The sequence below is a fragment of the Sphaeramia orbicularis genome, chromosome 5 (genome assembly GCF_902148855.1).
Source record: "Sphaeramia orbicularis chromosome 5, fSphaOr1.1, whole genome shotgun sequence".
NCBI lineage: Eukaryota > Metazoa > Chordata > Actinopteri > Kurtiformes > Apogonidae > Sphaeramia > Sphaeramia orbicularis.
Genome location: NC_043961.1, coordinates 20,443,320 through 20,469,236, shown reverse-complemented (window position 1 = coordinate 20,469,236; position 25,917 = coordinate 20,443,320). Strand labels below are relative to the sequence as shown.

General features: G+C 37.7%; 1 long non-coding RNA gene across 1 annotated transcript; it reads left to right on the top strand.

Annotated features, from left to right (window-relative positions):
• The first annotated feature begins 511 nt into the window (after positions 1 to 511).
• Positions 512 to 15,684, top strand: LOC115419856 (uncharacterized). The gene is made up of 3 exons (XR_003935475.1): positions 512 to 640; positions 14,836 to 14,840; positions 15,674 to 15,684. It is a non-coding gene; the product is annotated as an uncharacterized LOC115419856 (long non-coding RNA).
• Positions 15,685 to 25,917: the final 10,233 nt, after the last annotated feature.

The following is a 25,917-nucleotide window of genomic DNA, read 5'->3' as shown; positions in this document are numbered from 1 at the left end:
GGACATGGGGAGGACATGAAGGCGGACACAGAGGAGCAAGCCCCACATCCATCCTCTTAATAAAGTGTAAGTAAAATTATTAGCCCACAAAATTAAAATGTGATTCAAGTGGTAACTTCATGCAATATAATCTGACTGTGTATACGTCTATTTTAATTCTGCGTGTAATGTAGACATGTTAAAACCAGCATTTGTGTAGAATTATGTTTCTGTATTTCTATGAATGGCTGTTTTCACATTATTTTATTTATCTTAGTCATGTTTCATACATAATATAAAGGGTGTGGGACTAAGAATGCACCGTTTTGCAAATGTTAGCTAGCGAAAAACTGTTAAGTTAAGCTAATGCTAGCTGTATGCATTAGCCCTGTTCGAAAATGCATCCGATAGTCCAGGCTCCGTTAGCTCTATTAGCACGGATGCAGTCAAAGCTAAAAAAACCTAAAATACAATTAATGGTTGTTTCTAATATAAAACAACAACACATTGCTGTAATTCACATACAGCAAAATCCTGTAAAAAGTATCCAGTGATATACTGTAATTATTTTTACAGTAATTAACAAACAATTTTACAGCACTTTATGGGCAACTTTTTTGTCTGACATTTACTGTAAATTCTACAGGATATTTGTTACAGTGTAGATTAAATTATATTGTTAAATTAAAACATTAAACACTTATTTTTTATTCCAAATTACCATGGCATCCTAACTTTAATAGGATTTTCAGGTGAACTGCTGTCTGTTTAATACAGATATCCATAAACCAGAGCTGCCGCTGTTAAAAACTCTGTTGGATGAGAAAAGTAACAGCTCTTTTGGGTAATACTCTGATTGGACCGCCTCCCTGCAGCTCTCCTCCTGCTTCTCCCGTCACCTCTCTCTGAACTGGTTAATCACATCTCTTAAGGCTGGGCCCAGTGAGCCCAGCAGACCGCCTCTGGGGTCCCGCCCAGCACTCAGACAATACACTGAGGCCTTCATGTTGTGCTTGCTTGTGTGTGCAAGTACAAGTGTGTAGAAAAAAACATGTGTTTGCATTTCCAAAGTGCTTTGTAGTAGGATTGGCAAGTCCAGTAATATTTTGGACACCATACCATGAAATGGGTGACTGACAATCTGCACAGACATATGTGTCAGTGCATTGTTGGTTGTGTGGTGTGTGTACATAAGTATTGAGCTGCTGTGGACAGGATGTGGGGGCTGTTTGTCATATTTCGTTTGCCTTAACCAATGGATAACCTTGCACACAACCACACGCTGCATTCACACAAGCATTTGCACACCCAGACACATGCACATGAATTCATTGCAACCCCTTGGCAATGTTTGGTGAATCAAAACCAAGGTCAAAAAGAGTTCAGCGCACACACATCAGCACCACAACAGATTCTGCAGACAAAACTATGCAGACACACAGACATTTCTTGCCTATTATTTCCATATTTCTTCTTGGTTTAAGAGTGTAAAGCCCCTGCAGTCAAATTTCTTAGATCATATTCAGCCACAGAGAATAGAGTTTTCACTCTGTTAACTGTATTTGGTATTCAAAGAAATTCATGGGGTGGAGATGGCTGTTCAACTAATAGTCATAAGCAACATAAACAAAAAAAGATATAAAATATTCATGCAGCTAAAACAAGGATGGGAAGTACAGTGTAAGCAAATCAGCTCACTTTATTTGCTTTTGGGCTCGCCTGTGCAAAAGTTTAGCTTGATTAATTGTCTCCATGTGCTTAATTGTGAGGATTAAGTTGTGTTCAATATAAGGAAAGTTTCTGGCATATTGAAAAATGCAGTGCAGAGGAAAACATACAATTTGAATCACAGACTGAAGAAAGTGCACACTTAGCAAAGTAGAAACAAAGAAAGGCTTAAAATGCTTGAAGAAATGTGAGAACAGAGAAACGTATTGAGAAAAGGCGCAGAGGAGACACAGAAAGAGTGACAGAGGGAGAATGAGAAAGCGCATTGATCAGCGTGGATTCAAGAACAAGCCGGGCTCGCTGGCTCAGTGTGACATGGGCTTGGGCCCAAATCAGTCAGACAACACCTTTAAAATTCTCAATAGCTTCCTTGTGAATCAGCCGTCCCCTTTCACGGCTGCCTGGAGGAGATAACGGGCTCAACTCTGTTAACAATCTCACCTAATAGACTTCTCCCCTGTCAATCACGTTTCAAAATACCAATACAGCCCAGGAGCTCATTCTCTCTACCCTGCCGACACACGCACGAATGCTGCGATGCAAATGCAAACACACATAGTGGACAGACACGCATGCACACGCTAACACATTTGTTTCTCACTTACCACCATGTCCGTCTGCCTTTCATTTGTGGGTCAGCTGTCTTTGGAGCACACTCCACCTGCCCTTGTGTTTGTATAGCTGAAAGGATGTGAACAAAAGCATGTGGAAGTTCTTTGACATGTGAAGTTTAGAACCTCTTTGACCCTTGAATGTACCAGGAAGAAAGAGAACACACGTCAGGACCGAACCAGAATTAGAAATGTACTTACATTCATCAACTACTGCAGCATATTGGTTTGGTTTTTTTGTATTATTAGTAGTTTTTCTCATGAACTGCATACGTTGAAGCAATATTTTGGGAACATTTGTCTTTTTTTTATACCATGAATTAGATGAAGAAAATCTAGACCACTGTCATACCAGTTATGCCGCGTTTCCACTAGGTGGTGCCAGCTCAACTCGACTCGACTCGGCCTTTTTGCGTTTCCATTATGTAAAAGAAAATGGAATCTGGTACTAGTTTTTTGGCATCTGCTCTGCCAAGGTTCCAAAATGGGGGAAGACACACTAAAACATGTTGTGTAAATACTGTAGACCACTGATGGGTCAGAGAGTTGTCTCTGCGTCATTGCGTTATCAATGTGTGACCTGCTATTTTAAAAAAAAACTGATTCGGAAGTTTACAGTAAATATACCGGTAGGCTAATCCTCATGATGACAGCCCGCAAAACCACACCATGGTCAGTCGAGGAGGTTCAGACATTTCTGTCCTTTGGGGCTGACAAAAAAAATGCAGCGTAAGCTGGACGGGGCAACACGCAACCAGCAAGTTTATCAGCAACTCTCTGAGCAGACGACATGGAAATTACACGCTGCTTTGCTATGATGTTCAGGTCCTCTAAAGTCGGTAGTATCCTGGTATGGAAACTGTCTCCAGGAATAGTACCTGGTACCCAAGTCGTGTCGAGTTGGTTCCATGTAGTGGAAACGCAGTAAGAGTTAATGTAAAGCAGAACCCAACTGCCTGTTAGCTTAGCATAAAGACAGGAAATGGGAATACAGAGGGCCTGTAAGAAAGTCTTGACCCGGCACATACAGCATAAAACTCATTTAATAAAAGACAAATTGATTGTTCAAAAATGGAAACAGAGAAAGAAACCTTCACTGTTATTTTAATGCATTATCCTGCTTAGTTACACAAGTAAAACTGTGATACAGATGAAACAGAAACATTATTGTACATGTTTAAGTCTAATGCCTTCCAGTGCAATTTAATAATTTGACATGACATAATATAACACACTATAAAACAATATGATACAATACAGTGTGTGAGACAATCGTATTACTGGTCCAGAAGACCTGCATGCACACACAAAGTCTACAATCTAATTTCTGTTGATTAAATGTTTCCCTCCCACAGTGAAACACAGAGAACGCTACTGTGTGTGTTTAGGTTTGTTACAGCTCCCGATGGTTATAGCGCCATATAGCCCTCCTGGTGACACACTCCCACTTGCCTTTCTATCAGCTGGCACATTATTTGGTTTCCACATTGCTACAACAGACGGGCTTCTTACCGCAAACTGTGAGACCCACACATGCTGCGCTTCCCTCTGGCCCTACCAAACTGGAGAAATCTTGGTGTCAAACATCAAACCTGGAGGTGGAGGACTATCGGGGTACCCCTGAAACTTCCTCCTGGTGTACATGCTTCATTTAATCTGTATAATGAACACAGTTACCCCGGGTGAGCAGGTTTAGTTGCCTGGTGGGTGAGGGGACCACTACAGTCATTAAAAAAACCTAAATGTCAAGACCACTGTGGCATTTTTAACCAAAGCAGTGGCCTGGTTACGAGGCCAACCCAAGGCTTTTGGAAGCGTGAGTGGAGCGCTAGCCTCTGGAAGAATGCTTGTTGCAATATTTTGTCTGTGCTCCATGAAGATTACATGAAAGAGACAGACATTCATCTTTCTCTCTCTAGCTCTCCCATTGCAAAACACAGGAGGCCTATTGATTGCGCGGCTGTTTTTTTAGCGCTCAGTGAAGCTTGAATAGAAGGATTTAAAAATGTATCTTTCTGCTTTTGAACATTTCTTGAGGGAGAAACTCTGCCTTGTTTGGATATCTCAAAACCAAAAATTCTTTTATACGTTAGGCCAATTGTGTGCAACTATAATGAATACAACTCTGTAACGTGAATGTGAACAATTACCATCAGTGCTATTTGAATATACACAAGGATAATAAGTTCTAGTAAGTACTATGCATGCTACAACATAACTCTAGTAAGCCAAATAGAGCCTTTTGCCAGCTAAACTGAAGATTTTTCATGTTGAAAATGTAAGTATTATCATAACATCAGAAAAACAGCACTTCTTCAACATAATCACTTATTACTTCTTATATGGTGGCCGTGGAATATTACATTAGGGACAATGCTAGGGTTTTGCCATCTTACAGAGAAAATTCATCAGTTATGTCACTCGTAGCCTCTTAAGCCCTGTTGAATCAATTCGGTCTGCATTGCCATGGTAATGCTACATGACGCTTTTAGCAATACACATATTACATACATCCACGTAACCCGAAGAACATCAACTAAAAGCTCAACAAAACCAATTATCTGACAACAGAACATAACTCAAACAAAAAGCACTTAAACGGGCAAATATCTAAAACAAACGAACGGTCCGAGACCAGCGTATGTCATAAATAATTTAATAAAACGAAAAAACAATGTGACAAACAGTAAGTATTATCACTCTACTGACTGATATTCTGTCATATTTTTTAATATGCCCTTTATTCCAACATTTGTTTTTTCTGACTGAACTAGATTCAGCCTTTGTTAAAATGTTTCCAGTACTGTAACTTCAGATATGATATAGATGATCTACAACTAATGAATGCGAAATTTTTGCTGATACTTAAAACTGAATGGTGTTGGAATCATAAATATACTCTGTCATGTTTGGCAGCCCATGCCCTGGGAGTGGTTTGAACCTCTGTCTTTTGTTCTCGGGCTCTGGGCCTGGTGCTGGGTTAGCGTGACTGGGTGGAGCATGGGCTTTGGCCTGCTAGCCTAGCTGGTCTAGTTTTATTTGTTCCTGGTTAGGGCATAAACAGAGTAGCCGGTTTGTTGACGTTGACGTCTGTGGCACAAGTTGACATTACTTTGGAGGAGTCGACTAGTCATGTGTTATTCTCTCTCTCCCTTCCATCACCCGACACCACATGAGCCTTCATTCAGCATGTGTCGATACTCTCATCTTTATACATGAAAACATGGAGTCCAAGGTAGTGATGCCCAGATCAGTGGAACCGGGTCGGGTTGGTGTGGATCCAAAAAATGTCACTTTATTTGCAGGATGGTTCAAACAATTCCACAAAAGCGGGCTGGACAAAAAAAAAAAAGAAAAAAAACGACCTGTGCAAAACTAGCGCAAAGCCAAGACTGAAGGAAGAAGACGACTCAGCGTAGGATTACTAAACTGACTGTGATCCAGAAAAACTATGGTCTAAGTAATGTTCTGTGAACCATGGAAGCATGACCAATATTGAATAATAAAATGGAAAGCCAGTGTGTTTGGATTATTCTGTTCATTTATTTCATGAAGACAATGTGCTCTTTTCTCTAATATGTTGTGCGTTTTGACTGCTGCTGCCTTAACCTTTTCCCACTTTATGTTGTTCACTTAAATTTAAAAGAAAACCCAAGGTGTTAGCCTGTGTTTTCTTTGGTTAAAATGTATGCGAAGGACATTTTTCTGCACTGTACATTGTTAATGTTACAGTGAATTTTAGTACAAGTTGTTATTGTTGAACGGCTGTGTCTGTGTTGTTCCTCCGCTGTCAATGTGATGACGTCATCATACGACTAGTCGACTCAACTTCGACTTTATTGAGAGATAACCTGAAAAATAATAATCTGAAAAAATCTGAAGTCAGTAATGCCCTATTCCTGGTAATCATATTGTCAACATTTTTGCATCCTTGGAAATATTTACATATCGGGCCCACAAATCAGAATACATTTTGGGTATCATAGTCTTTTTCTTTTGTTCATTCTTGTTACCCAAATGTTTGATGCTCCACTCCATGTTCACTCGATCTCATCACCAGGATCCAGACCTGTCAGTCAAACAGGAAGAAGGAGGGTCTCAAACCTTTGATAGCAGAAGGCATCAGAACGTACCAAGTGTGGCAGCAATCAGAGGGGAGTTTTGTGACTTTGACAGATATTAACTTTTAAATGCCCTAAACTATGTCTGACCTGTTTTGAGACTTTTTGGCGGAGTAGTAAAAAATAAGGTTTAAGTAGGGATTCAAGTATATTTCCCGTAAATGGTAACTGTAAGGGAAAAGTAACATCCATGGATGGTCCTCCAGAGTGAAGTGTGTCCTGCTTGTGTGGAACAGGCCAATGAAACTGGTTGCCTGTAGCCATGGGCTGAGCCTTATTTTCTCTTGTCAATATCTGAGTTTCCTTATGTTCTGTCGAGCTGTTTTTCATCAGTTAGTTTTCATTTTTTTGGTTGTTTCTTTGTTTGTTTGCTCTTTAACTAACACAGCCCTAACAGCTATGTTCCTTGGACGATTACTGTAAATAAATTATACCACGGTGAAGATCATTCCTGCCTCCTGGTGTGTTTCCTCCTCCACTCAGCCAATCGTCACATACACTGTTTATCATTTACGGTAAAAATGGAAAAAAATGATGTCAGTTATGTCAAATGCTAATGTGGCACTAAAAGAAAAAAAGAGGAAATAAAAGCAAACGAGTTTAAAACAGGAAAACAACAATGAATGATAAATCCCAGTAGTAGACGATCTCTATAAACTACTTTTTATTTGTTGCTGCTCACTGATTTGTTGAAGTCATAGTATATCACTTTTCTGTGGACAACTGAAAATGTTGCCATTAGATTAAATTCTGTTGTTAATTTCAAACATTGCACACATCGCATCATACTACAAAAACTCACTGAGCGAACCAAAGAAAAGCAAAAATAAAGGTTATATTATGATGCCATGATTACGAATTTCGTCTTACCTTTGCTGTTTTCCGATCATATCTTGGCTTTATATGAATGAAACTTCAGCTATTAGCTAATCCATTGTTAAACTGAAATTATTTCCACTAAACACAAATGGACCAGGGCATAACAGGTTAACATGTGTTTTCTATGATAGCCCCTTTTACACATCACTTCTGTTCCGGGAATATTTCACCTTTACTCTGGAACGAAGTCTGTGTAAACAAAATGGTGGGATCATTTGGTCCCACCTCTGTCACAGCTCTGTAACCCCTCTGGAGGTAGTAACAGAGCCGTGATAAATGTGGAATCATGATTCTGGAGCGCTATGTAAAAGGAACACCTCTTGTTCTGCAATCAAGGAGTGTTGTTTTGATGACGTATTGCGTGTGTGACCCCCACACTGGGGGGATTTAAAAATGAGTGTGGGCTGTGTACAGTAAACAAACATATCAACGTGACCAGAGTGATGTCGAACTGAGACGCCGTGATCTGCCAGCTGTTGTTACTTCGGGCAGAGGACTCTATCCATGCTAACCTTTCTGGAATGGTGAAAAGTCTGGAGAGGTTAGCAACACCGCTATGCTTGGGGTATTTCCGTCGTACAAATATTATATCACACTATACGCTGCGTCACTGCCCCTCTGATTTGGGAACGTAGGTCCACTGTGTAAAAGTCCAGCCTGTCTCACGTCTGTTACTCCTCTGGCTTGGCTGTGGAAATCAGTCAATGGTGGAAAAAAGGTTGGATCACCATCTTACCTTTATTCCAGGATCTCTGTGTAAAAGTGGCACATAACTCTTGTGTGACACCATGTTGTCACTGAGGTTAAATGTCCAGTTACTGTTCAGTAGACGTAATGAAGGAGTGTCAGCTGAAATACGCAGGGATTTCCCATTCAAATCTTACTAAAATGGCTTATTTTAAGGGAGAGATACACTGTCTTATTTGGTGCAACTTTATGGTAGAAGATATTGTCCTGTGAGACACATCATCCAAACTAAACTTTACAAAACCAATACAGATGACACACTCTTATGCCACATTCACACACTGATAGACACTGATATCCACGCACATACACAGACCCCCCTCCTAAGTAAATTTGGCATGCACGCACTCACACACACACACACACACACACACACACATTTTCTCTCTCCCTTTTCTGGCAGTTTTGCGTCAGTGCTAAGACCACAGGGACGGTTGACATTTCACTCTGGCTCCGTTTCCATTCCCTGTGATCACAGCCATGCTGCCTCGCCTCCCTTAAAGGTCACCGTTGTTGTTTGTCAAAATCCCAACAAAAACACACCATGCGATGCTCTTTGTGTGAGTGCATATGTGTATTTGTGCACACACACGCACGAGAGACTGTGTGTGTGACTTGTGAGATCTTAAAACAAGGGTTGTCAGTCAAATCAAATCAATTTTCTCCCATCATAACCAGGATGATGTACAGTATGCATGTGGGAAGCTGGTTTACTTACTTGTTTGTTGGATCCCAGGCTTACTTTTCCATTGCTGTAAGCCCAGTAATAAAGCCTAAATAATAATATTTGTCAGAAGGGAAAAAAGATAATGTTAAATGTTAACACAACAATAAAAACTTATACACCAAACAAATTTGTCAGATGAGGACATCTTTGTTAATTCATGCTCATGTTAGCTGTGCCACAGCAGTTCTATATATATGTAACAGATGTATTTGTGGACATCATGTATATAATCATGTATAATGTAACCTATAATCATGTTAATTTACTGACTAAACAGGGTATTGCCTTAAGGTGTACTTTACATTGAGCCTAGGGAACACAATGTAAACCCCAAATTAAGCGTTAAAGGTGCAGGGCCTATTCATGGAAATTGAATCTAATATTTATAGTTATGTTTTCATTAGTGTATAATCACCTGAAAATGAGAACCACTGTGATTTCACTACCTTAGAATGAGCCATTTATGTGTGAATCGACTTGAAAGGTGAGGGTGAGATCAAATGTGTTGCAAAAAAGAAAAAAAAAGTAAAGTGCAGGTAGAAGTAAGTTCCACGGTTTTCAATATTTCACTGCACAAGGTTGCCATACGAAGATAATAGCCCAAGGCCTGAAATTATTACAGCAACACATAGACATACAAACAATAGAAGTGATCTTGCTGATGTAGCATTTCAATCAAACTTTCAAAACCTGCAAATGAATGCTGAAGTCACTCTCTAATCCTCAAGAAAATATGATTGTGTTTATTGTACAGTTCCATAGAAGGTAAAGATTTCTATTTTTATATATACATATATATATATGTGTATATATATACATATATATATATATATATATATATATATATATATATATATATATATATATATATATATATATATATAAAACAGTTGCAGTAGTAGTATATCCACTGTTAATACTTGTATTTGTAGTAGTAGTATTAACAGTTATGGACATTTGCTCTAGCTATTTGGTAGTTATACTAGCACCAGCTGTTCTACTTTTTAACTCTTCAAGTTCAGTTTGCTGTGCATCCATGTGTCTCCCCCTACTCCCTCCCTTCTCTTAATGGGAAAAAAAACAAAAAAAAAAATTGTGGTGAAAAAAAAAAAAAAACTGGAAAAAATATTAGTGGGAAAAAAACCCAAGAAAAATTGTAGTGGGGAAAAAAAACCTCAGGAAAAAAAAATTTAGTGGGAAAAAAAAACCCAGGAAAAAAATTTTGTAGGGAAAAAAAACATGAAAAAATGTAGTCGGGAAAAAACCTTAAGAAAAAAGTTGTGGGGAAAAAAAAACAGGAAAAACATAGGAAAAATAGCCCAGGATAAAATTTTTACAGGGCAAAAAACCCCACAAAAAACAGGAAAATGACTTAATCAGTTTTAAACAGTCCTAAATACCTCACATATCACTAATTGATGCCCATCCATGTGTCTCCCCCTGCTTCCCCCTTTCTTCCCCTCTCCCCCAATCTCTCTCCCTCTCTTTTTCCTCTTCCTTTACCCTCTCTCTTTAACCCCAGCTAGTCAAGGCAGACGTCCATCCTCCAGGAGTCTGGATCTGCTCCAGGTTTCTGCTGTTAAAAGGATGTTTTTCCTTCCACTGTCACCAGTCACAAGTGTTTGCTCATGGAGGATTCTGTTGGTTTCTGTAAACTGGCTTGAGAGTCTGGTTTCGACCCGCTCTACATGTAAAGTGTCATGAGATAACTTTTGTTATGATTTGGCGCTATATAAATAAAATTTGATTGATTGGATTTGATTGATGTCAGTGTTATGGTTAAAACGTGGTACCAGTGGTGCTAAGTGTCAGCTAATACAGGTATAATATGATGCTAATGTTATTTTTACTGGAGAGATATTTTGAAGAACATTTGAGAACATTATATTTTAAGGTTTTGAAGAGCAGAGGTGTGTGTGAGACATGGTGGAATCTGACAGTGAGGTTACATATTTCAACTCAACCACCTGAAAATCCCTTCCCTCAGCCTCAGTGTGTGTTCATTCTGGAATATTAAATCTGGTCCACACTAAAGAGTGATGGTAATGCACCTTCACACTGAACACCTAAAAAAGAGAAGAAGTCTTGTTCTGATCAGCTGTAGAAACATGCTGTTTCATCATTGTGGAAGACCATCCTATTATGGAGATATAAACATTCCAAGGCAACAAAAATACAAGTCTTGTTTTTCAGATGATTATATTCTAATGATAGCCTAATTGTGTTCAATTTCAGCAATGAGTCTCTAAATCTTATACACTGAAATTTAAAGTGACCATCGTTGGAAACAGTTGATCCTAGTTAAATAAATTGCGTTTAATGAGCTTCTGAGTCAATGGAAATTTACAGTGACAGTATAAAGGCGGCAAGGCCATTGTAAGAATATTTACATTAAACTTTTATCTTTTTTTCTACCTTTTTATCTCATATAACATCAAACCCCCATCAGTGCAATTTTTAAAATTTTCAATGTCAGCTTTGTGCAGCAGCTAAGTCAAACAAATACATCCATGTGTTTTCTTAACATGTCATAAAATACCATGAACTGGAAGGTGAGACAGTTGGTACCACAAAGGTAATTACCATCAAATTAATCAAAAATGGTTAACAAGGTCAATATAGCCTAAATATTTTAAAATGAATTCTACACCTCTCTGGGGAGAAAAAGCCATATGTGGACATTGGCCTTTTAGTGTTATCTAGGATATATTTGGGATATATTGATTTTTTTTTGGGCAGTGAGCCCATGTCTAATCTGCAGCCAGTCTGTACAAGCTTTGTCAATATAACATGTAATGAATATTACCTTCAAAATCCACAAAAGGATGATTTTTCATTTATTTTCATTAAATTTCCACATCCAGCAGCTTGTGTATCCATTTGTATTACATGAAGAAGAAGCCTTTTCTAGATGCCTGTGCATTGCTTTTAGTCCTGAATAAGATCTGTTATAATTCCATATGTTTTAGGCTGCAATAGTTTGACCTAAAAGCATTTATATTCATGCTTGTCTCAAGGATGCTGTCATAATTAGAAACTAGAATCTCATAAATATTCTGACATTTACAACTAATGAAACAGAAAAAGTCCAAAAATGTTGTACACTTTCAGAAACAATATGAATAGAAACTGTTTTTTTTTTTTTTTTTTTTTAAGATAAATGATAGAGGTTGAAAGATGTAATTAATATTTTTCAGTGTAGGGTAATTTAGTTTGCATTTCTAATAGTACTCTGTCTTTTTGCATGAATTCCTGCTGTGTGCACAGTTGTAGTAGCCTTAGGCACTTACAATCTGGGTAACATTGTAGTATTCTTTTTTTTTTTTTTTTTCTTTTCCTACAGACCTCAGGGGAAATGGAATATACTAGTCTAATATTACATTATATTCCTTGGTATTTAATCTTTTACATTTCTCATCAAACACACTGGGTTATGTCAATCATGAAGAAATGAGTCTATTTGATTTAAGGTAATTTGGGATGTTGTCAAAATTATATTATGAGTGTGGCAATATAATTGTTATAACTGCCATGCAGCCACATTTCCTTCCAGCACCATGATTTAGACCCAAGGATGATTGCTCATGGTTGTTTCTAGCAGAGAGCGAGGGAAAAAAAGGACAACTCTGCCCAAATTGCCTTGAAAAAAAGGAGAAAAAAATCAATTCAGATGAGTGATTGACACAACGCCCAATTCATCACAATGAGAGATGGTGGAAGGTATCTGACAACCAAAAACACTGTTGGAAGGTAAACATGCACACTCTGTGCTTGCACGAAGACACTGACATACTCAAGTGCATAAATACACACACCCAAACATGAAAGTAGTTCAATAGCTATTACAGTGTAGCTTTGTAGAAATTTGGTATCAAATGATTGGTGGGGTCTGCTGCAAGCAAAAAATAGATGATTTACAGCTATTGTGTTTGTGTGTCCATGCGTGATTTGTGTGTACGTGTGTTTATGTACATGCAGTTGCAATCTTGTGTGTTTCTTTGAATGTGCAAGTGCCCCCCCCAACCCCCCCTCCCACCACCACACAATCTCTCCTCCCCCTCTGTCGCTCACGTCCATAGCCATTAGTGAGGCGGCCGTTGAGGCTGCCTTGTTTTGACAGATGCTCACTCTGTCCAAATGCATCTCAGAGGACGTTATGGCGCTTGTCACACTCCCCCTCCCTCTCTCTCTCTCCATTTCCTCCCTTCTTGTCTTCACTCTCACTCTTCCACGTCTTCTTTGGTCCATGCATAACTTCAAATACAGTATTTGGTGTAGTGCAGTTTGCTACCGGTATTGTTAATGGCCTTCAGATTCCCCTTCCTCTCTGCATGAACACAAACTTTTCAATATGTTTTTTTAATAAAATATTAACTGTATATTCCCTAATGTGATACGTCAAGAAAGCACACAAGTCAACATTAGCAGCAGTTGGATTGCGCTGCTCAGCGCCTCCAGGCTTACATGTGGACAAACCAGAGTGAAGTGTGTGGTGGGTCAGGCTTTCATGATTTCTTCCCACTGGGTGCCTCTGGGGTGTAGTTTTGAAGTCTGAGTGAGTGGGTGGTGGGAGGGTGCGATAGGATCCCAGGGAGAAAAGGCCTGGTGGTGATTCAAGGAGCCTGTTGCCACAGCACTAACCTACCTGGACACATTTAGGCCACTCCTAATATGAACATTTAACAGTTAGGACATAACACAAAACACTGTGACTGACCTAGGATGCAGTTCATACAGATTGTGCCATGCCAACTGAAATGCATTAATTAATTCAATGGAATAATTGGCAAACTTGATGTCACTTTTTCCACCTGCTGATTAAGATGCACTGTTAATTACTTGCACTATCTGCACAGAACCATAACTGGTACTGTTATAGTCTCACTCAAACCAATTGCTTTTTCCACACTGTATATTGTATATTTTGAGGCTTTATCTTACTTGTTTATTTATTTTATTCTTTTATATCTTTATATCTTATTTATATTATTACTGCATGCATCTTACTTACTCCATGCTCTACATATGCACCAAACCACTGAAGCAAATTCCTAGTACTGTGAACCCTGTTTACTTAAATGGCAATAAACATAATTCTGAAAAAAATTGTTTCTGAACCTACTGTAACACAGTGCCAGTAAATTGCTTTCTCTTACAATTTTAGCAATTCAGTTGATGCTACTGATAGGCAATGAGTGTTTAACTTCTAAGAGTTATAGTTAAAAATGTTATTAAAATAAATTTTCTGCCTTGAGGTTTATCCAAAACCTTAAAATTATGCGTGACAGAAAGCTAGTGAAAAAGCAACATAAATTTGCACACCAAAATGGAATGAAAACTCATTTTGCATGAGATTTCCATTCATACAGCACACATTTGTACCACATGTCCAGAATTATAGCAAGCTTGTGGCTCCTGAAACCATACAAATAAATATCCAAGTCAAACTGTCTGTGCTAGGTGAATGTTTATGACCCCTTCCATCATTCAACACACCCTGCCACTGAATCATGCATGCCGTTATAATAACATGCCTGTTGCATCATTCACATACAACTTACATTTATGTGTTTGCCCTGGAGGGAGTTAAGTTGGGTTTAAGGGAACTTTGTTAAAAGCATGATTCTGGCTGAGCAATGTGACCTTGTCCTGAGGATTGAGAACCACAGAACTGCCCCTCCGCATCTCTTCTCCCTGCCGCCCCTCCAGTGAAACCTCAGTGTGGTTGCAAGAGAGAGAGAGAGAAGATGACTTTCTCTTTGAGTGCCTCTTTGAGTGTGTATGTGTGTGTGTATGAGTGAGTAAGAGCTGGCCAGGCTTCAGGAGGGCTGAATCACACCGTCTGGGCTCTCCGTTGGATGGACAGGGCTTGGCTTAGGGCTGAGAGGGTCCTTTACGCCTCAACACACTCTCCCAGGTCTGTACACTCTCCTCGATCCTCCTCACAAATGGTGGGGTGATGAAAGGAGACATGCCAATACATTCAAGATTTCAACCACTGCTGGAGAGAAGAAGAGGGAATGAGGAGCAAGCAAGAGAAGAGGCAGGGTAGATGAAAGTGAAAAATGTCTGAACGCATGTGCACGTGTCTGTGCACATGTGTGCGAAGAGACAGGAAGTGTAAACAGTATTGTCCTGACAGAGGGTGAAAGGGAACAGTGAATCACAAGTGCAGACAAGTGGTCGAAAAATAAAAAGAGATAGAAGCTGAAGTGACTCCATGCCCACAGTTAACGGTATATTTTCATCCACCTTGCCAAGGAAGTGCTAGACTGAGAGAAGAGTGGAGGGCCGGGAGGCAGAGGGTGGGGGTGGGGGGTGTGTGGAGAAATGAAAAGGTTGGGGTCAACTTCATCTCTCTGCTCATATTCTCCACTCTATCTCACCTCAATCTGGCCAATACAGACTCAGCCCTAGCCCAGAAAGTTTTCCCATTCAGATTCCAAAAACCAATCTGGTGAACTCCATTTCCGTTCCCCACAGCTGCCACAAATAGTACTTGCGGGCAGTTGAGTTCAGTGTGTCGCATCAATACATTGTTTACTAGAGGCACTGAAAGGCTTTTTGTTGGGGACTGGCTTTTGAAACATCCCTGTCCCCATCTGAACCATCTGTCAATAGGGATATTAGATACAATATCAGCATTGTATTGTTGAAAAGCACTTGTTAAATCACATCCTCATCAGAGAAAGAGAGAGAGTAAATGAGCAGTGACAAGCAAAGAGACACATCATGAAATATTACACACACACACACACGAAACAGAAGCCGATACAAAACAAGCCATAAAATACGGTAAATAAAGGGAAAAAATAGTGAATCTAAAAGAATAAAGGTGGTGTATTTGCCAGCACACACACAGGAATATACAGTATAGACAGAGTACTTTTGTCTCTCTACCTCATGGCCTTTCCCAGAATGCCTTGCTGTGATGGGTGACTTGATCTTCGTTCCAATCCCAGCACATGCCTCTCAGAGGAGCGGCGATGTCACTGGAACATAGAGGAATAGAAATCAAATCTGTTTGAACTGAGAGTGAGCGAGGGAGAGTGTGCCAGAGGACAAGGCAGTGATAAAGGATAAAAGAGGAGGGGGAGTAAAAGAATGATATTTGAATTATGTAACTCAGCTCAGGGATGATTTGGACGATTCCACCGTTGACACCAACATCATTTCTCATTACCTGAGAGCTGTGTGTGCCCGGCGCTTTGCCTTGTCCCGTGAGTCATCTCACACTTGGCTATCAGAGAAGAGAGGGAGAGAGAGAGAGTGGGGAAAAAAGGAGCAGAAATGAGGTGTTTGGGAGACGAGGGACGAAAAGGCTGAAGGCACACATTTGTACAAACTAGAAATATATATCGCAGTATGTTCACACGTTTAAATTACTGTGGAGGATTTTCTCTATTCATAGCTTGTTTTACATACCGTCGCTTCAAACACATCATCAGCTGCAAATAAAAGATGTTAAATTATGTATGCATGTATCATATAGCACTGAAGTGTGTTGCAGCAGAATCACACAGGCACATAATGTAAATGCATAATATCGTATCTGCTTTGTGTTAATTACAGACAAAAGCACAGAATAAAACCTTTAACTCTCATTCACTGGTACGCCTGGACATCAGCACACTGTCGCGAAGATGATGGTAATGGGTTAAAATCAATAGGCGATCGATATCTCCTGTGCATTCAACAAGGGATTAATTGCACTGTGTAACTTTGAGGGACTGGTGATGAATGCTCCAGATTGTTCAATTAGCATTTAGCAGAAGCCATGCGTATAAGGCTGGATAGCAAAATGGATGCTGCTTCTAATAAAAAAGAAAAGGCTCACTGCATAGATGAGCCATTATTCTGATAAGCGTGTTAAACCACATAATGAAACTTATGATTGGTCTGCTAGTTTGAGCTGTTTTTGTCACCATCCTGAAGCGAGCATGATGGAGTTAACAGAATGTAAACTCCATCATATGTGATATTTGTTAGAAGGGAAGCAGTAAATTAGTTTTAGTATTCAGTAGTATTCAGACCAGGTCGGTGGTTCTGTCTGTTTTAGCACAGATGAGAGATTAAATTTAGATCCATACATTTAATAGGGAGTCATACTCACAAACACTGGAAACACTTTACGCTATAAAGAAATCACAGAGAAAAAAATTACATATACCATTATGGGTTCCACCAGAAAGTTCTATATCACTTGACAGCCATTTATCAGCTTTGTAGAAGGTACAGTGGCTTCCAACATATCTGTGTACCTTTTTATTTTTTAATTTATTCATTTTTAATTTTCTTTCCCCTTATTTATTTCTTTATGTGTATGTGAACTTACATATATATACATATATATATTAGGGCTGTCAAAATTAACGCATTAACAAGGATTAATCCATCATCATGATTAATCTGATTAAAACATTTTAACACAATTAACCCATCTGCAGCGCAGAATGACTCTGAATGTCTCTGTCAATGCATTTCAGGCACTTTGTCCAAATAGAGCTACCGTCGGGCATGGGCTAATGGGCAGTTGATCCAGTAGTGACAGGCAGCAGAACCAACCAATAAAGATGGAAGACACTAAACAGCACGTTGGCCCTCTGGTTGGAAATATGAGGATGAAAAAAAACCCCAAGACAGAACAGTTGTTTCAAGTTGTTTTGTTGAAACTGTTGAAGTATTTAATAAACACATGAAGTGCATATATATTCCCTTCTTTCTTGAGTCTGTTTGCTCATGCAAAATGAAACGTGATTAATATAGATTAAAAATGAATGATATTTAATCAAGATTAATCAAAATTATGCCACAGCAACCTGTGATTAATCTGATTAATTTTTTTTATTGTTTGACAGCACTAATATATATTTACAGTATAGCTAGACAGCTAGCTAGCTAGCTAGCTAGCTAGATAGATGTTGGTGCATATAATTGAAGGGGGTTTATATATTTTTGTACGTAAATATATATATCTTTCCTTTTTTTCTTTTTTTCTCAGTTCATTATTTAATCTTTCTTTTTTTTAAAGTAAGTGAGCAGCACATAACAAAACATGTGAAAGATATGACAACAAATAAGACAAAACAAAATATATAATATATGCAACAGTATTATCTCCAGCTGTATATAAACTTTACGAAGGTCCAGTACTTGGGGTGGAGGCAGTTGGATAGGAACAGAATACAACACGTTCATGTTCAAGTTGTATGTTTCTTGTAATACATTTGAAAATTGAAAATAAAAAAGACCTTGATAAAAAAACAAAACAACACAGTAATGTGTGTAGTCACTTAAATACCATAGGGACTTCACCAACACACCAGCACACTGATGTTACTAAAAACAACTCTTCTAAAGCAGAATAACCAAATATTGTATATTGTGTATATATTTTTCATACAACCTTTATAAGCATTTGATGAATTAGTATCCCTACAGACAGAAAGAAAAACTTCAAAAAGATAATATTAAAACTTACAAAACCTCTGTTCCATTTAGACTATCCCATCATTAACATTTGATAAGTGAAGAAGTAAAGCCAAACAAAATATATAGCTAAATAATTTTCCTGGGACCGTGTTTTCAAAAGGAGGAGGGGTAAATTAAAGATTAGCTGTGCTCTTTTGTTTTTCAGAGCCTATGAAACAAGAATATGGTGTTATTACATTACACTGGTCTACTTATTATTATTATTTATTTTTTTTTTTTTTAGAAATTATCCACTTCAGAGATTAAATTTGATGAATTTTATGTATTTTAATAATATTAATTAGAAAACTAATGTTAAAAGTCCTGGTTTGCTGATGTTTTCAAGATATATGATAAAATGCCATACACATATATATATTGGTTTATGTACATTTACAATAGATTTATGTATCTTCCGCTAGATAGAACCTGTGAAGTCAATGTATTGTCATATGTAGACAGTGTTTTGAAGTAGATCTGGTATCTCTGACATTTTGACCCAAGACTGTATCTGTGAAATTTCAGCCAATCAACATTTTTGACTTGATTTTTCTTTATCAGTGACTCACATTTGGTAAAATTTCATTACTTTTATTCTGGAAGTATTTAACCTGTGGATCAGTGTTATTTATTGTGTTTATATTATGTTTATCTCAGCATTTTTTATAGTCAGTCACTCTCTGTTTTTGGATTTGTAATTGTGTTTCTAATTAAATCTGTAATTACAAGTTTCATTACATTTTATATTTCTTCAGTATTACTAATTTCATTCAAGCACACACACACACACACACACACACACACACACACAGAGATGCAGGCCATTTTTGTTTTTGAAGCAGTTTAGTCACTGGTGTCAGTTAGAGTTTAGATCTGTGCTGTTTCACAGTCTTTGCACTATGCTTTAGACAAACATGTTAAGTAAATATGTAGTATTCAGCTGATGTTTTGATGGACTAGTGAGGAGGCTGAGGTTTGGTTTTAGGGTGGATGTTGCAGTTAGGGATCAAGGAGTATGCTCATCCAGCAAACTACACACATGGATACACTCAACATGCTTGAGTTGTGCCAGTCTTCTTCTGCACTGTGTCTGTGTGGGGGTGGTTGGTGCATGGCACATCGCTTAAAATAGACATTCCCTCTCTTTGCAAGGGGAGGATGACAAAGGAGTGAGAGAGAATGAAAGCACATGAGGGAGCAAGAGAGTGTGACAGACAGAAAAAGACAAAGGGAGGGAGAAAGTAAGGCAAAGAGGAAGACCAAGAATCTACCTCTGCACCAAACTAGTTCTCAAAGGAAACAAGCATATACATCTGTGAACATTTCAAATGGAGACGGGAAAGGAAATGAATATTTCAGTTTTATGGAATGAAGCAGACTTCCAGAAAAGTAAATGGGGACAGGTGCAGGCGGCAGAGATGTAGAACACATGACAGACACTGAGCTGCAAACCTGGATACAGTAGGTGTTCAACTGATCTAAAAAAAAAAAAAAACAACAAAAAAAAACAAGTAACAAAAGTGAAACCTAAATATCTTTAAGTTGAAATTTGATCTTTGCAGCGGCACGTCTCTATATCTTTTAAATATTAGACTCTTTACAGCAGTGTTTTTCAACCTTGGGGTCACCTGAAATTTCCAGTAATTGATTAAAATAAATAAATAAATGAATAAAATTACTAATAAAAAAATATATGGTGAGTGAGAGACACAATCCCAATCCATAAAAGACATGACAAACTGAAGCTGAAACTGAAGCACTGTGGTTCTGTTTCAGATGCTGCAGCTCTTTCATAATTCATAGTTTGAGTTCTTGTTTGTTTAGTATTAATTGTCAGCCTTGTAAATCCAAGCTGGACTGACTGTATATATCCTGACCAAGGAAAATAAAATTCTCACTTTGTGCAGTAATCTACACCTGGCTTTTCTGCTCCATCCATAATAATATACATTATATAGACTAAATGTCATCTAAAAGTAACCTTTATTTGCAACGTACTATAGCAAACTATTACATGATCTAAAACAAGAAAAGTACTCGGAGAGCGCAGACCTCCACCAAGACAGATCTGCCCCCCCCCCCCGATCACCACCAAAATGTAATCATTTCCTCCTTGTGCCAGTACCAACATTTCCTGAAAATTTCATGAAAATCTGTCCATAACTTTTGGAGTTATCTTGCTAACAAACAAACAAACATGCAAACACACAAAGCAAAGTGATCACAATACCTCCTGGCGAAGGTAACAAATTCATTTTAGCAAAAAAAAAAAAAAAAAAAGTCTCCGTTTTGAATGCCTGGGATCACCAGAAATTTGTGATGTTAAAATGGGGTCACGAGCCAAAAAAGGTTGGGAACTACTGTTTTACAGTCTTCTACTTGATTGTCTTATGTCACAAAGCAGAATAAAACAATACTTGCCATTTCTCTTACCGTCAACATCATCATACACTACCATGAAAAAGCTTTCAAGGTTGTTTTTTAACCCATAAAGACCCAGAGCTACTTGTGTCTCTGTTCCCAAATTAATTTTTCTCTTTATTTAACCTTTCTTAAGTGATTTATCACCATTTATTTCAATATTATCCTCTGTATTTTGCTGTTTTTCTGTGAAAATCAGGTATTTTCCTGTATTTAATTCACTGATCATGTAGATTTTTATAAAAAGCTCAGTTTATAGTTGAGGGTTATTATATCAGAAACAGAAAAAACTAAGGAAAAAGTTACATTTTCAGCAACTATATCATTAACTGAACCTAACTTAAGTGTGTCCATCCGCTGTTGTTTATAAAACTCCATGGGTTTTACTGGTGAATCAATGTTGTAGAAGATAACGGTGTTTTCATGTTCACTGCGGAGCCTCTGAACGTCCAAATGCACTGCAAAAAATGACAGCAGAATTAACACCAAAAAGTTGTAAAATTGCAACATAAAAAAACTCTAAGTGATAATACAATGAAAAGTTGCTTATTTGAAAAGATTTTTGTGTAACGATTAAATCAAATATAGCTGTAGTTTTTACAGGAAGAGTATGTTACAAAAAAAAAACAAAACAGATTTATATGTAGAAATGATGTATTTCTATTGTTTTGAGAAAATAAAACTGGAAAGTGGAAAACAATGAGGTGCTGTTTAAATTACAAGACCATAATGTTGAAATAACAGCCTATTCTCATACTTAACCCATAAAGACCCAAACATCCACCGGAGACCAAATTATCTACTGAGCTAAACTGTTTAATAACTGTTCATCCATTAATCCTATCAATCCATTTAAATAATTGGTGTAAAATACAGTTATTCATCTTTTCATGGTCATCAGATATGACCCATTTGGACGTTCAGAGGCTCTGTAGGGAATGTGGAAACACTGTCATCTTCAACAAAATTGATTCATCAGTAAAACCCCTGAAGTTGGTTTAATGACAGTGGTTGGATACACTGGGTTTGTGTTCAGTTTATGATGTATTTTGCTGAAAAAGTCACTTTTTCTTCAATTCTTTCTGTTTTTGATATAATAACCCTCAACTTTAATCTGAGCTTTAATGAACACCTGCATGATCAGTGAATTAAATATAGGAAAATAGATGATTTTCACTGCAAAAATGCAAAATGCAGAGGATAATATTATAATAAAATGGTGATATATCATTTAGGAAAGGTTAAATAGAGAGAAAAATTTATTTGGGAACTGACACAAATGTCACACTGGGTCTTTATGGGTTAAAATAACAAAAGAATTATAAGTAATAAAAAAGTATATTGAACATTTTAAAGATGTAAATATCACTGAAATCCAATCTTGAATTCACATGTTTAAAATGTTAAATCTACATGTTACTCTGTAAATATGTTTACAGTTTGATGTGTTTTTTACAGTATTGTTCTGGTAACCACAGCAGGATTTTTTTTACAGTGTGGGTCATTTCTGATGACCATGAAAAGACAACAAACTGCATTTTACACCAATTATTTATATGCATTGATAGGATTAGTGGATCAACAGATATTAAACATTTTAGATTAGTGGATGCTTTTGGTCGACAGTGGCTGTTTGGGTATTTATGGGTTAACAATAACAGATAGCAATAATCTAATATCTGTCATGGTATTTCCCCAACTCCTGCTTCCCCCATTTCAACTCCCTCTGTTTTCACTCTCTTGCTGAGCTTTATCCTCTGCATTTCCTCTGCAGCTCCTTTCTCCAGCTCTTTGCAACATCCTTCTACCTGCAGCCTCCTGTTAAAACCACCACTTCCTCCTGTGTCATATGCCCTGTTCGGACCTGAAATTAACATGCACTTTTGTGGTTAACGCCTTCCCTATTCAATATGCACATAAAAAAACCCTCATCTAATAGCCTTAACGTAGCTAAACATGCTTTCATTTTTCTGATGGCATTGTACACACAGAACAAGCTGTCCATGTTTATCAAGCTGCCTTTGTAATATGTCTTTGCAAAAGGCAACTGGTAACTTTTATGAATATTTTCTCATCTTTACTTTTATTGTTCCCTTGCAAGAAAAACACTTTAGTGATTACTGGAACTTTTAATGTGTCAAACTGTAAGGGAATTTTGACTGGATTATGAAAACTGTGAATATTCACTTTCTTCGCTTGGAGGGAAAAAATGGGAAAGGCATTGTTCTGGTGCACTGAGGCAGCACATTTGTGATGCATTTGTAATCTCTGTGAGCTTTTCAGATTTCAGAAGTCTTTAAAACACTTTAAAATGATGCTGCTTGTGGGCTGATATTCAGTTACATACGAGATGTCAGTTGAGTAGGTGGTCCTTTAGTGTGGCCAAGGATGCATTTATATGCAGCAAATATTGTCTGAGACCCTGAAGAACTGAACAGTGTATACTTCCATACACTACTCACATACTTCTCTGTGTGAACTTGAATGTATCCTTGAATGAATATTTAAGTATTTTAAAGACATCGGAAAATTTCAGAAAGCCACAAAGATATATTTTGAACATTTCATATATGCAGTGTTGTCTGAGCATACTTGAATACTAGTTTCTTTTCTATTGACCCTAAAATTGCGCAAATATAAATTGCGCATAAAATTTTACCTTATACCCTTACCTTGCCTTATTTACCAATAATTTTGCCAAAAGTCTCATTTTTCGATTAAAAGTTTTTGCGCTGGCAAGAGGTTGTTTTTCGGACATAGCGCAAATGGTATATCCCGCAATCCTCAATGGAAAGACCTTTTTTTGCAACTAGAGTCAGGTGAATTAAAAAAAACAGATGTTGACGTACGTTACAAAAAGCGAAGAAGAAGAAGAAGAAGAAACATGTCGCGGTATGTGTGGACACACCAGGAAACCCAATCATTTTTTAATTTAGTACGAGATAAAGGGGTAATATATAATATTAATGAATATATCTGTAAATCAACGCCATGTTTACGTTCATGTTTATGAAATGACTTTTCGTGTCATCTCACGATAATAAATAAAACAAATCATCGGATTTGTGATTTAATGGAAAAACCGACATGACACGCTTCTGTTTTTTCGACATTTAGTAAATATCGGTAAAGTTTTGCACAGATGTCCAATGGAAAAGCGACTATTGTCTATTTTTCCTGGAGGAAACTCTCTGTAGTGTGTACAATCCAGTAGAAATTCATGTAGGTATTTTATGTACTTGAAAATTCAATCACCGCTAAAGTGGATGTCATGAGGAGAGCCGAGAAAAACACATACAACGGTCAAAATTGCCATATCGACATTTAAAGTGTATTGATTGAGTCACAGCGTCAAGTAAAATAGTGAGAACGGGCAGCAAAACATTCCACCTTAAAAAGCGGCAGGTACAATTAGAGCCCCATAGTGAATTCAATTTAGCCATAGAACATTACAGAACTTGAAATTAAAGCATGTGCTACATTTTCAGCTATAGATGTACTTGTTTATTTGAAATGAGATCTAATAAGAGGTGATCACGCATGCCAGATCTGGAATGTACGTTAATGCCAAGTGTGAATAGATACGTTTAGAGCCATCCACATGTGATCAGGTCAATCAGGATCCATGTTGTCAGGGTAGGAATGATTGGAATGGGATCTCAGCATTTCACACCAGATATTGAGAGGTGTCTATTTGTGATCAGATTTGGAAAAATGCACTTTAATGCCTGAAATATGTCAATAGTCGCTTTCCCATTGGACATCTGTGCAAAACTTTACTGATATTTACTAATTGTCGAAAAAACAGAAGTGCATAATGTCGGTTTTTCCATTAAATTACAAATGTGATAATTTGTGTATTTATTATCATGAAATGACACAAGAAATCATTCTATAAACATGGCAACAAATGTAAATATGGTGTTGATTTACAGATATATTCATTATTATTATATTTTACCCCTCTATCTCATACTATATTAAAAAAATGATTGGGTTTCCTGGTGTGGCCACATGTACCGCGACATGTTTCTTCTTCTTCTTCGCTTGTTGTAACGTACGTTAACATCTGTTTTTTTTTTTTTTTTATTCACCTGGCTCTATTTGTGAAAAAAGGTCTTTCCATTGCAGTCTTGTGGAATATACCATTTGCTCTGCACCTGAAAAACCACCTCTTGCCAGGGAAAAAATTTAATGGAAAAATGAGACTTTTGGCAAAATTGTCATTTTTCCATCAGGTAAATTTTAATGCGCAAGTTATCGTTACACAATTTGAGGATCAATGGAAAAGCAACTACAGTCTCCTTTTGCTTTTTTTTTTGCCTTAGCCTTTATACACACCCCTTCTCCTCCCTCTTTATCAGATTGTAATGTAATCCTGATTCCTCATGTTTTGTTTTGTTTTTTTCTTGTGTGTGCTTTCATTTTTATTATTACCTGTCTGTAACTTTTTTTTTCCACTAATAAATCCACTGAATCCCTTCTTCCACCATCTGTGTTTGCATTTGGGTCCTTTCCCTGCTTTCTTGTCCTACAATTGTAACAATATCAGTATCAAATGGCTGATAGTTCTTTACCAGATGAGACTTAACTTCAGATGACTTTGAATCTGGATGCTGAAAAAAAAAGTGAAAATGAATCTTGCTTTTTTTTTTTTTTTTTTTTTTTTCTGGATGGATGTTAGTACATTCCGTCATTGTTAATCTCTAATCGCCAACGCCTAAAGTTGAGTAGTCAGCAGAATGAAGCTGGCTTCTGTGTCATCTCTCTCTCTCTTTCTCTCTCTACCCTCCCCCAGCAGCACACATTTTCCCAGTGCTTAAGATAAGTGACAAGACATCAGAGCCAAAGAAGTGCTTTAATGCCAAGAGAAAACTCTGTGCCTGTGCGTGGGCAGATGCTTCCTTGTGTGTGTGCATGTGCACGTATGTGTGAACATCTAAAGTACACACATGCATCTCACTCAGTGTGATTGTAAACTTATTTGCTTCTACTGTAAATATTTGTGTCGGAATACCAATGACAGTGTGTGCCTCTTTTTCTATTCTTGGTAAGGCTATCCATCACCCCAAGCATCAGACGACTTCACCACCGACCCCCATCCCGCATCTCTAAGCCTTCCACCCACCCCACGCTCTCTACTCTGTTGAGTTGGCTGTATGCCACCGCCTACCTTCCTCCTCCTCCTCTTCATTCACCTCCTCTTTTTCTCCTGTCCTGCATTTAACTCTGC